The 12,168-nt window shown below is 38.3% G+C and overlaps 1 long non-coding RNA gene across 1 annotated transcript; it reads left to right on the forward strand.

The window, feature by feature from the left end:
* The first annotated feature begins 3,156 nt into the window (after positions 1-3,156).
* LOC121903339 lies at positions 3,157-4,705 on the forward strand. Its single transcript, XR_006098018.1, has 2 exons — positions 3,157-4,208; positions 4,334-4,705. It is a non-coding gene; the product is annotated as an uncharacterized LOC121903339 (long non-coding RNA).
* Positions 4,706-12,168: the final 7,463 nt, after the last annotated feature.

The following is a 12,168-nucleotide window of genomic DNA, read 5'->3' on the forward strand; positions in this document are numbered from 1 at the left end:
TGCTTTCGTCTCTCCTCTGTCTACGTCAACTTTATCCTGGCTAACACCAAAGATAGGCTTGCATGATAAATTAAACCTTTACTGATACTTATATTGATACAGATTGGTCTAACATATGATATACATTGACAGTCTTCAATAAATAAACATAACCTTAAAAACAGAAAACACTTCCATTTTGTATTTTTCATTTTTATAATTTTTCTACCGTAACTCTGGCAAAACTGATCGGATTGTGCTGATTTTCCAATGTGGACTCATTGGTGATGTGTACCTCTTGGACTTCACGGCATGTCCCTGATTTAAGTGTTACAAGAGAGAAGGTCCGCGTTCAAACCATCCCCCCGATACTTTCGTCCCTCCCTCTACCCAACCTTACTCCTCGTTCATGCAAGATGCAGAGAGGCTTGATGACTCAAAACTTTTAATGTGCTTTACTTTTACTGTGGCAGCAATTATGTCACAGTAGGTGATATTTTCTTTAAAAAGTGTAATAAAACTCTCCATTTTGTAGAATTACAGGTGTACTGTAATTTGGTGTAATGGTGTGTGCCTGGATCTGGGAAATAGTGGGTGTGAAATTCTCCGTGATGCTTATATAACCTCTTGCAACAAACCTTTGGTTATATGTATTATAGAAACATAAAGTTGTTAAAAGTCATCATTCTTTGCTTCTGAATCGCATTTTGTGTCATTATTTTTTAACCATTGACTTAAATATTTGACTTAATTACAAGACACAGAAGTGATTTTTTTTTTCATAATATTTCTGGCGCTATTGTGGCAGCTTTTCCAGGAAGAACACATTACCCTGTCAGTACATTGACTTTCATCCAGTCAGTTTACGCCACATTTTTTACTGCATTTCTTCCTTAACAAGTCAATTCATTTCCCTTTCTCGCTCCAAAACATTTCATCCAATCAGTGCATTTATTTGGTTTTATCCAAGCTGCTACACTGAGGATTGCTGCCAAAGTGTATTTTTCGTTGTGTATTAATACAATGACAATAAAGAATCTATCTATCTATCTATCTTTTTCAGTTGGTACTCTGTTGGTTAATCATTTGACCAATCAACAGGCTTCCTTCTTGTTCTAAATGTGCAGCACCAAATATTCAGCATTCAAGAATGCCTCTGCTTGTCTGGGGCTGATCTCCAGCCAGGTCTGACTGATGAGTTCAGCTTTGTTCAACTTTGACAGAAACAGTGATGTTGCATTTTGAAAATTATTCTAGCAGTTTGCCATGATCGATTTATTTCTGTATATTCTGGTATTAGATTACTAGACTGCAAAATGCAGTATCACTCTCATACAATGTACAGTTTGTGATTTCTCTGCTCAATATTTATTTCTTGCCCACAACAGAACTGTGATATCGCCTGACCTGAAGGCCACTCTTAAACAAGTTACCACCTCTTTATCAATAGACCATGTTGTCAGAAAGAGTAGCAGGAGATGGACCCAAATGGAGGACGCAGCAGCCAGAATGAACTGAAGAATGTCCCTTTATTTAGGCTCAAGTGCAGGCAGAGCAAAACTGAACTGAATAAACTGAATAAACTGAACTAACAATACAGAAAAAAGCAGAACAAACTGAACAAAGGATTCAACAACACTAAACTGAAAACCAGGGCTTAAATACAAACTGAACTAATGAAACAACAAGGAATAAGTGGCAAAGCACAAGGGCAGGCTGGGAGCTGACTGGCTAGGGAAGACACGGAGTAAGGCAGGGTTAACGAGACTGAATGCAGGGCAGGTGTGAGGGGAAAAGCAGGCTGAGGGGGAGTACATGAACATAGGAGGGAAACATAGCAAACAGAAACTAAAAAAAACAGAAAACACAATAATTAGTCTCAAGAAAGCTTAAAATCAACAGGCCAAAAGCAACCACAAAAACAATCTGGTCACTAAACAAACATTCTCGTTCTTAACCAGGTGAAAGCAGAAGTATTACAGATTACACTTAGTTCCGTTAGCTCTTCCAATGGAGCACATGTATATGAACTAGAGAGTTAAATGTCTGGACAAAGGTTCAGTACAATCAGCATCAGTGTCTCAAGTGGTCCTTTAATATTAACTGCTGTCTGTCTCCCACTCTTTCCAACAAACAGGGAAAAAGTCTGAGGGCATCTGGTGGACTTGTGGATAATGGCAACCATGGAACATAGAGCCAGACTGGGACAGAACCATGACACATATATTCATTCAGGACCACAAACGGCTCAACATCAGGCCTACTATATGTACAAGTTCATCCCCTCACACCCACACAGTGCTTAATTATTTAACACAAAATGTTTGAGCGACTATTGGCATTTGCACCAAATTACTGCATATTATGGATCACTAAATAATCAAGCCATTCATTTCAATTTTTTATTTTTATTTTTGGTATCTACTAGTTGAATCTTTGCTAGGTCTTCTGTGTGTGTGTGTGTGTGTGTGTGTGTGTGTGTGTGTGATTTGACAGTTATTGGTAGGAAATATCAGTGGCAGACCCTTTGAAAAGGGCTTTACTGGTAAAATAGCCTTCAGATGGAGAGATGTCTGATAGACAGATAATCTGTCTGGAGAACTTCAGATAACTGGCTGTTACACTTGAAGAAATATTAAAAAACTTCTGTGTGTGTGTCAGATAAGAGGTTTTTTTTGGCAGGAAGTAGATATCTGAGAAAAGAAAACGGTGAGAGAGAGAACACATGATATTCAATAACCAGATTAATAAAAGAACATGAATCATACATATCTGAATTATGGGTACAGGAACACAGGCATGAATGTTGCCTTTTAGGAACAAAATATTAACAGCAAGCTATTAACAGCAATCTTACAGTATATGATTTTCACCTTGACTCTGACCCTGCCAACACCAAAGTAGACAGAGCAGATTACCGCCTGCTTTCCCCCTTGCCTAATGTTTGCAGTTAACATTAGCTAGCACAATCCCCGTTAGCTGCTGAGTGGACAAAATTTTATATCTCTCTGTTGAACCACATTACCAGTAAAGTGTTGATTATTTGATTTTCATGGTCACAGGATTGAATTTCTAAGTGATCAAATCAACAAACTATGTTAGGTCAACGTTAGCTAGCTTGGTCATTCACATGTAACTCATATAAATTTGCAATCTAATCAGATTTCCAAGGTAAGATGTGGTCCTCCATTGATTTGTTGTAAAATAGACGGAAGGGACTACACTCCACCATTTACCGTTTGTTGTGGAGCTATTTCATGTAAAAACTTTTGTAGGATGTGTCATGTTGCTTTTCTCCCCACCTAGGGAGGGGAAACTTAATTATTATTAACTATAATTGTTGTCTGCATCAGTTGCTGGTGACGAAGTCACAATTGGACTTTGGATGATCAGCAGTGAAAGCTTCTAGAAGGCGTGGACCTTTTCAGTCATCTCTCTGTCAGCCCTAAATTTCTGCACTTATGTGAACTTTTTGTGAATAATACTGGACAATGATAACATATCACTGCGGGTCACTCATCAGGATAGGGAAATGGTCAACTCACCACTATGAAAACTCTCCTTCTGCCAACTCCGCTACTTGGCCGGACAAGGTTTTCAAATGTAAACATCGGAGTAAACAATGTAACTATCAAGGAAAATGTGGAGAGGATAAACACCTGCTACGATACTCACAGATCCGTAATCCTGATGCTGTGCTCATTGTAAAATGGACTGCACTTATATAATACCTTTCTAGTCTTCCGACCATTCAAAGCCCTTTACACTGCATGCCAACATTCACCCGTTCACACACACATTCATACACTAATGGCAGAGGCTACCATACAAGGTCAGCTTGCTCACCAGGAGGGTCTAATCATTCACACACACTCACACAGCCATCGGCAGCAATTTGGGGTTCAGTATCTTGCTCAAGGACACTTAGACATGCGGACTGGAGGAGCCGGGGAATCAAGCCACTGATCTTACGATTAGTGGACGACCTGTTCTACCTCCTGAGCCACAGCCGCCCCAGCAGCTGGAGACTTCAATCAGACTAACCTTAAGAAGGTTAATGACTGTCGTTACAACAGCCAGGAGGACTAACGAACCAAGTGGTATCAACGATCTTGATAACGACCCCACAGAGGTTAAAAACGTCTTCAGGTATCCACATCAAAGTCCAGTTGCCCTCAATTCAGTCCTCCTTGGATTATCATGAGAAAACGTCTTAGAATTTTTGTTTGGTGAATACAATGGGGTTCGGTATTAAGTATAAATAATTTACTAATAATAAATAAATAATTTTTACTTACCACACCTATCTTATATGCTTTCTCTGTTATTGTGCTTCACTGGTATCAACCCCGAGACGGGAACAAAGGCTAGCCAGGGGAAGTTGGTGTCCAGGAAGACGGGAAAGCTGGTCCAGAAAAAGGCAGCAACTGTGAATCCCCATATATAACCTCACTTTCACAAAGGAATAGCCCACACTGCCACTAGATGTTCATGTTGTCATTTTAAGGAAACAAGTCTCAGCATTGTGTTCTGTTCTGTTCAGTATAGTTTAGGCCAGTTGTCTCAATTGTGAAGTTCCAGGTTTGTTCTTTCATTTGCTTTCTATATACATAATCATAACTCATGAAAGATGGATACTGAAGGCAGGGTACATCAGGTATGGTATGCAAGTTGTATACAGATTGTTGAGAACTTGTTTGACATGATTAATTGTTTTTTTGGATTGTATTTTACAAGAATTTCATTACTTGAAATTTGTTAGTTACTGAATGTGTTTGATGCAGTGGATTCAATAAATGTAATGTTATATCGCCACCTCTTGTCATAGTTCAAGAAAAAAGGTAGCAGAATTCAGGGTACATGGACTGAGACATGCAGATTGAGAACCTGTTCAGCATGAGGAACAATGTTTTTATGGATTGTATTTTACAAAAATTCAATTACTTTACATTTGTCAGTTACTGAATGTGTTTGTTACTGCATTGGCTTTAATAAATGCCTAATGTTGTAAGGTCACCTCTTGTCCGAGTCATCTCTATGCTAGCAATTTTCAGGGGTTTTCATTTTGATATAATTTTTTTTAAAATCATTAGCTTCTGGCAGTGTTATACTGTAAAGATCACATTCTACAGTACGTGAGTAATATATTTTACAGTAATAAACTGTTCATGGAGATTACAGTAGGAACACTAAAATAACAGTATAATGGCAACCAAACAGATGACAGTATTACACTGTGAAGTTTAAATGCTATACAGCACAGTACTGTAATATTTTTTACAGTACCAAACTGTTGTAGACTACAGTAGGTACACTGTAGAATAAGTTTCATGCTGTCAACTGTAGTTGCCAGTAATTTACTGTAATTTAAAAAGAAAATTTGTTAGTGTTCATTACACTACCATCACTTCTGTTGTACTGTAGAATTACATTTTTTTGTTTGTTTTTCTGCAAATGTAAAAAGTCACTTTGTAGAGACATAACCAAGCATCCATTTTTTTAACCCAAACATATTGTTCACATATATAAATCAGCAACTCTTTGCCCGGTTGTCATTTAGTAGTATTCCAGATAATAGTCAAATATATTTTTAGCAAGTTGAGAGTGTGCCTCAAAATGCATTTGATGCCCATTTCCTTCTTGAATTGTGAATAATCACTACTGTGTTTTATCAGTGACAGTGCCAGACATTTATTTCTGAGAAAATGTTGCAAATAATGACTTTCGGGTTACTCCTCTGTCATTTACAATTTGTTATAGATAATTCCATGATTATTTTCCTTTGGCTGTCTGTCAGTTTATTCACCCCCTTCATTTCCTGTTTCAATAAATTGCTGTTTTTCCATGAATTTTATCCTTCTCTCTCTTGCTTTCTCTCTCAGTCTTTCTGTCTCTCTTGGCAGAACAGTCCAATGTCTTTGTGGTTCATAATTACCCGCCATATGACACAATCCTTTGTTAATTTGAGATTGTGATAATTGTCGCTACATGTTGCTGTTGCGGGAAGTCTGGTACAATTGGCAGTCCTAAAGTCAATTCCTTTGACAGCCTCCATGAAATAACAACAGGCATCACGGATATGAAATCTGAGACCACCTGCCTCGTATAACAGCATTTGGAAAGTTGCACAGGGAGAGAGAGCTGGAGAAAATCCTCCAAAGCAAGAACATTTTTCTGGTCCATTCTTCCTCAAGGGAGCTGTTTTCTGGTTCAGGTAAGATCTATAGTAGGGGTTAGGTTAGGTGTAGTTGTATTGAAGTGGTGCAGAGTCAGATCAGTAAATTTCTGTCATGGTCTTAATCTTGTTGTGCTGCTCATTATTGTCACAAGCATGTGACTCCTTAGGTGGTGTTATATTGCAACTATATAAGCTTCAGAGGTATCCCGTTAATAAATGTACAAATGGGTGACAAATTAAAGGAAAAACTGGTACAGGTCTGAATGCTTGACCCCTACAGTGAGTGGACCTGGTGGCTCTGTTATGCTGTGGGGGACATTTTGCTGGCGTGGTTTGGGTCCACTTGTCTCCTTAGAGGGGATCCTACCAGGGGGAGTCATTTTTACCCCCTGCTGCAACAGCGTCAGCCATCGTAAAAATGTCAGTTGTTCAATTTCATCTATTTTTTTTAAAATAATAAGTAAACTTTCAAAATAACTATTTAAAATTCAGTATGGGGTTTATTGATTTTACAATTGCTTTAGGCTATTTCATTACAGATCAAAAAGGTCAAATACATTTTAAATTCAAAAATAAACTGTAGAATATAACAAACAAATAAAATAATTAACACATTTAAATAATTTATTATAGATGAAGAACATTAAGTAAAAGTAAAAAATTTTAGATAACATGTTGTTTTAGTTGTGCTGCTGGGAATAAAAAACGGAGCGCTTGCTATTTACAATTGTTTTATTTCAAGATTGAAAAGTCCAAATACCTGTTAGCAAATCACAAAGTCATCAATAAACTGTAGGCTAAAACAAGCCAATAACAACAACAACAGCAAAATAATTAACGTATTTAAATCGTCTAATTATTGCAGAAGAAGAAAACAAATTTTGAACGATTAATGTGTTGTTTACTGGGAATAAAGAAACGGAACTCTCTCTCTCTCTCTCTTTCTCTCTCTCTCACTCACACACACACACACACACACATTTTAATATGCAGCTCATTTACATTACATGCAAATTCAACATTAATCCAAATGACAAAAACATATTTAGCAAAATACTATACCACACAAAAAATGTTCATGGTCATGGAAACTAGTTTGACTGAGGCCCCATCCGTGGTTCTGCTATTTCACTACCACTTTCTGTATTCTTTGGGAGCTGGGGAAAAGCTGGTATGCTACTGATGTGCCATTGTCTGATTGTAGTGCACACACACACGTATGCACATGCACACTACTCACAATCTGCACACACGGTGTAGACTCTCACAGTGCACTGTCCACACACTGCATGTAGGCACTTCATGCAAATTTTTGTTGTTTTGTTACTGTGCATTTGTATTTTACACTGCAATTCTTCCTCCTCTCCTCAGGAATGGTCAGCAAGGCCTTGGTATTTGTGTTGGCCTTGTGATGTGCTCAATATGTAACTGCTTGTAGAGCTCCAGGATGAAAACTCATGGGGTCATATTTGTATCCCTGCAGCTCTGGTATAGGACACACACGGTCATTGCAGCCATGTCCAGCATGTTGTAGAATACCGCGACTGGCCATTTTCTGGTAGCAGCTCAGGCAGAGTATTGCATCAACATCTTGTCCAGCACATCAACATCCACCAAAGATAAGATAAGATAAGCCTTTATTTATCCTTGGAAGGAAATTCAGGTGTCATAGCAGCAACAGCAATGATAATGAAACACAGGGGAGATACAGGTAAGAGTCCAGAATCAAACAACGATAATAAGAATAAAGAATAAAAATATATGTAAAAATAAATTTAAAATAAAATATATGCACTGGATCTCTGAATGAGGGAATATGTGTACAGTCTATCAATAATATAAATATACTCACACCTTCATCCTGTTGTAATTGTGAACTGTCTCTGGCTTCTTTTGCTTCATCAAGTATCTCCACTGATTTGTGCATGGTGCTGAGGATGCAGACATTCTTCTTCTCTTTACCCTGATAGATAGTGAGTGTTACCCTGTCACTCTGCATCACTTTTATTTCGTGTGGTCCAGCTTTCTGGTGTGCAGACGGAGGCAGTGACCTTTTATTTTTGTTGGTGGTGCCAACCAGGCTGGTGTTTTTGGCCAGGAGTTTGTGGGCAAGGGACAATGACATAAAAAAGTTGTCTGTCGTTACATTTCTCCCCTTCCCCAAAAAAGGCTCTGTCAGTGTCAGAACCACAGTCTTCCCTAGGCTCTGCATTGCAGGGCAACTTGGATCCTTCCCCAGATAGGGATATCCACTCGGCATGTATTTCATCTCCAAATCAGAGGCGAACCAGAACTTTATGCCGACTTTGTCCAGTTTATTGGGCATGTATTGGGTGAAGGGGCAGCATGACTTTGTGGGGAATAACTGTTCTGCCCCTGGTTTTTAGGAAGTGATGCTGTTTTCAGTGAGCCTACCCCACACGTCACTGACCAGGGCAAACTTGTCACTTGACAGTTGGATGCGTGGATCTTTTCGGTAGGTAGTGCATGATTTCCCTGTACCTGCTCCTTGACATGGTGGTGCTAAAGAAGGGAAGACCCTATTCTTTTGACCACAAGTCCACCCCATCTGTGTCCCTCCCATTATGCACTCCCCTGGCTAAGAGGAGTGCAATAAATGCCTCCAGCTCATTCAGGCTCAACTCCCAGCCTTCCGCTCCACACCTGTGCACCTCTGCCACTGTACAGTCACAGATGTGCTGCAGCATCACACGATCCATCAAGCATATGAACGCGCTCAGAGGGTCGTCAATGTTGCGGCATGCAATGCATGTGCAGTTGGGCCAGCCCCTTCTGTCAAGATGTTTTGTGACTGCGCTCTCCCAGTGCGTGGTCTCGGCTGTATAGGTGTCCAGATAATCCCGTCCTTGCCAGTCTCATGCAGCATGCACGGATCCAATGACGATTGCACCGACACTAAAGAATATAAATATTTATAATTAGTTTTGCTAATGTAGGTAAACTAATTATAGGATAAAATAGGTCTGATTAGAAGAATACGTTTCACTAGACTGTAAGCTTACCTATCATATGCGCTCCCACAGCGTCGGAAGGCAGCTGCAATGATGATCATGACCTGGAGCATTTCCAGAACTTCATGGACAGTCGTCCTTCTTCTGTTCTGGTTCATGTTTCCAAATCCAAATAAATGGCCTAAATGAATCTTTGTATGTATGTATGTCTCTATCTATCTATCTATCTATCTATCTATATATATATATATATATATATATATATATCTGTCTATCAATCTATCAAATCTAGCTAGCTTTAGCTTGTGATATAGCAGCCTACTTGTCAAAATACGTCTAAACAATGGGCGTTGCTGAGCAACCAGACAGTGGCGCAAATGTTGAGCACGGCATTATACAGCGGTTTCTTTGAGAGGTAAAAATGGCCACACCCCCCATAATTATCTAGATGATTAATAAACCTGTTTCAGGAAAAGTCATGAACTAAGAGATGTAGGGGTTTTATTTTAACAGAGTAACATGGATTTGAAAACACTAGGGGGGTAAAAATGACCCCTTGGCGGTTTTAGTGTTAATTTGTCACCCATCTGTATTTACAGTGGTTGAAAGTAAGTATATTTACTCAAATACTGTACTTAAGTATAATTTTGAGTTACTTTTCAAATGAAGATTTGACACAATGGATAATATAACAAGCTCTTAAAATACAACACATTGCTAAAGATGAAACCAGTGGTTTCAAACCTTTTTGGCTTGTGACGTCTTACAAAAAGCAGTGTGTAGTCGGGGTCACATTTCAGATGTTTATGAGTTGTTAACAGCTCCACCAAATAGTGATTTTTCCCTTTAAACTTCTCACATGGTTTCATTTCAATAAATGTTCAAATGATCTAATATTTCACCAAAAATCAAAGATTAGAAAAAGAGTCCAAAAACTGAAAACAGATTTGTGTATCAGAACTTTGTTTTTTCTTCTTTCCTCTCCCACTAATCATCTCACAACCTCTCAAATTTATCTGGTGACCCTTTGGAGGGGCCCAACCCCTAGGTTGTCAACCACTGGACTAAACTAGCTAACTAGTAGTTCAAACTAGCTTCAGCTTCAGCAGCTACAACAGTAACTTGCCGCCTACACACTGATGCTTCAGTATTAATAATATAATGATGTCATATACCACTACTTTTACTGCAGTACTTGAACTACATTTTGCTGCTAATACTTCTGTACTTTTACTTAAGTAGGATTTTCCATGCATGACTTTCACTTGTTATGGATTATTTTTACATTGCTGTATTGGTACTTTTATTTAAGTGAAGGATCTACTTCTCTTCACAACTGCATATTTACTGCGAATGCCTTTGCTGTCTGTAGTAAGCAATGAAAGCACACTTAACCACACACACAATGCCCATGGTTTCAATAAAAGCATACTTCTATCACATTAGTAGTCTATTATCATTTTTTACTTTTTATCTTGTTTCCTCTAACAATCCAACTACATGCCTGTAGAGATCTACACCTTCTGTACATGTATACACTCATACAATGTGTATATTTTCATTTAGGTCCGATTGAAGATCATACTACAGTGCTGTGGTGCTTTTCAAGCAACCCACCTATTTCAAGCATTCAGTGTTAATCAGTCATTCCAAAACTTTAGATCTGAAACTCACTAGAGCAGTGGTTCCCATCCTTTTTGGTTTGCAACCCCATAAAATATGACACTGTGTATTTACAACCTCCCACGGCAGGTTGTATATTACTATAAGTAGTGAGCAGTTCCACTAAAGAGTGTTTTTTTCATGGGCCTGAAATATAAAACTATTCACTATTTCACAGAAATAAATAAAATATTGGAGAAATTTAAATACAAAACTGATTTTGTGCACAGAAATATGTTTTTTCTCCTTTTCTTTCTGGGGTCCCAGGGGGTCCCAGGGTTCCCCCAGGCTGGGAAACACTGCACTGGGGGAAAGGTGAAATTCTCAGCAAACGATGAGGCAAAAATGTCAAAAAACTGACTTTGAGCACATTGTGTTCTGTGCTATGACCAAGCAAGAACTGTCATATAACAGATATATACCTAATCACATTTAGTATACCATAAATACACATCTATGTTTGGCCGCAGAGTTAAATTCCTTGGTCATGGGGTGTTTGTTTGTTACGTAAAACATAATTAAACACAACCACCAGGCTACCACTGTGTTACCTTGAAGATTAGTGGTGGAGAGAATGATAATTAACACAATTTTGTGAGATTTGGTTCAGTTGAATGCCATAAACTCTTCATTTTAGAGCTAGACCAACAAAGTTGCTGAGCCAATATATTGTCGGATATTATTATTTTATATTAATTAATATATGATATTATCTTATTGCAGATATAATGGCATCTGCATATATCTCGGCTGATAATTGCAACACAGAAATGCCAGAGATACTGTATGTTTGAGCTCATTTAGAAGCTGTGTCTCCATTACATAGTCCGTCCACCAGAGGAAAATCAGTACATATCACACATATCAAATAACCAAACTTACAGGGATCCTCAACAAGAATTTTTTTTTTCAGTTATGTGTTTATGTTAAAAAAAGAAAACTGAGCAATAGTTAATTACCAAATGTGACTGCCTATGCACACGAACTGAACCAAAGCATCAGTGCAAACTTCCTTGCTGAATACCTGGGGATTTGAATTTAATCTCAAATGATAGAAGAATATTTATGTTGAGGATGGAGGGCTTGAGGGACAAAATATCTCATCTCACATATCAAAGTTTCTTATCTGCCTCACAGCATTAAACTGTCTGCAAAACTTCACCTGAATTCAATCTTGTAGTCTGGGAAAGCAGGAAAGCAGCCTGTATTTGTTCAAGCAGCAGTGCCAATCTCCAAAACATCTGTACATCAATACCATTCATAAGTCCACTAAAATGTTGACTTGACTGACAGTAAAACCTGGAAGATAGGAAATATATATATAAAAAAATATCACCCAAACAGATGCAAAAGTAAAGGAATGAGCTTTAAGGAAAT

The sequence above is a fragment of the Thunnus maccoyii genome, chromosome 9 (assembly GCF_910596095.1).
Source record: "Thunnus maccoyii chromosome 9, fThuMac1.1, whole genome shotgun sequence".
In the NCBI taxonomy this organism is placed as follows: Eukaryota; Metazoa; Chordata; class Actinopteri; order Scombriformes; family Scombridae; genus Thunnus; species Thunnus maccoyii.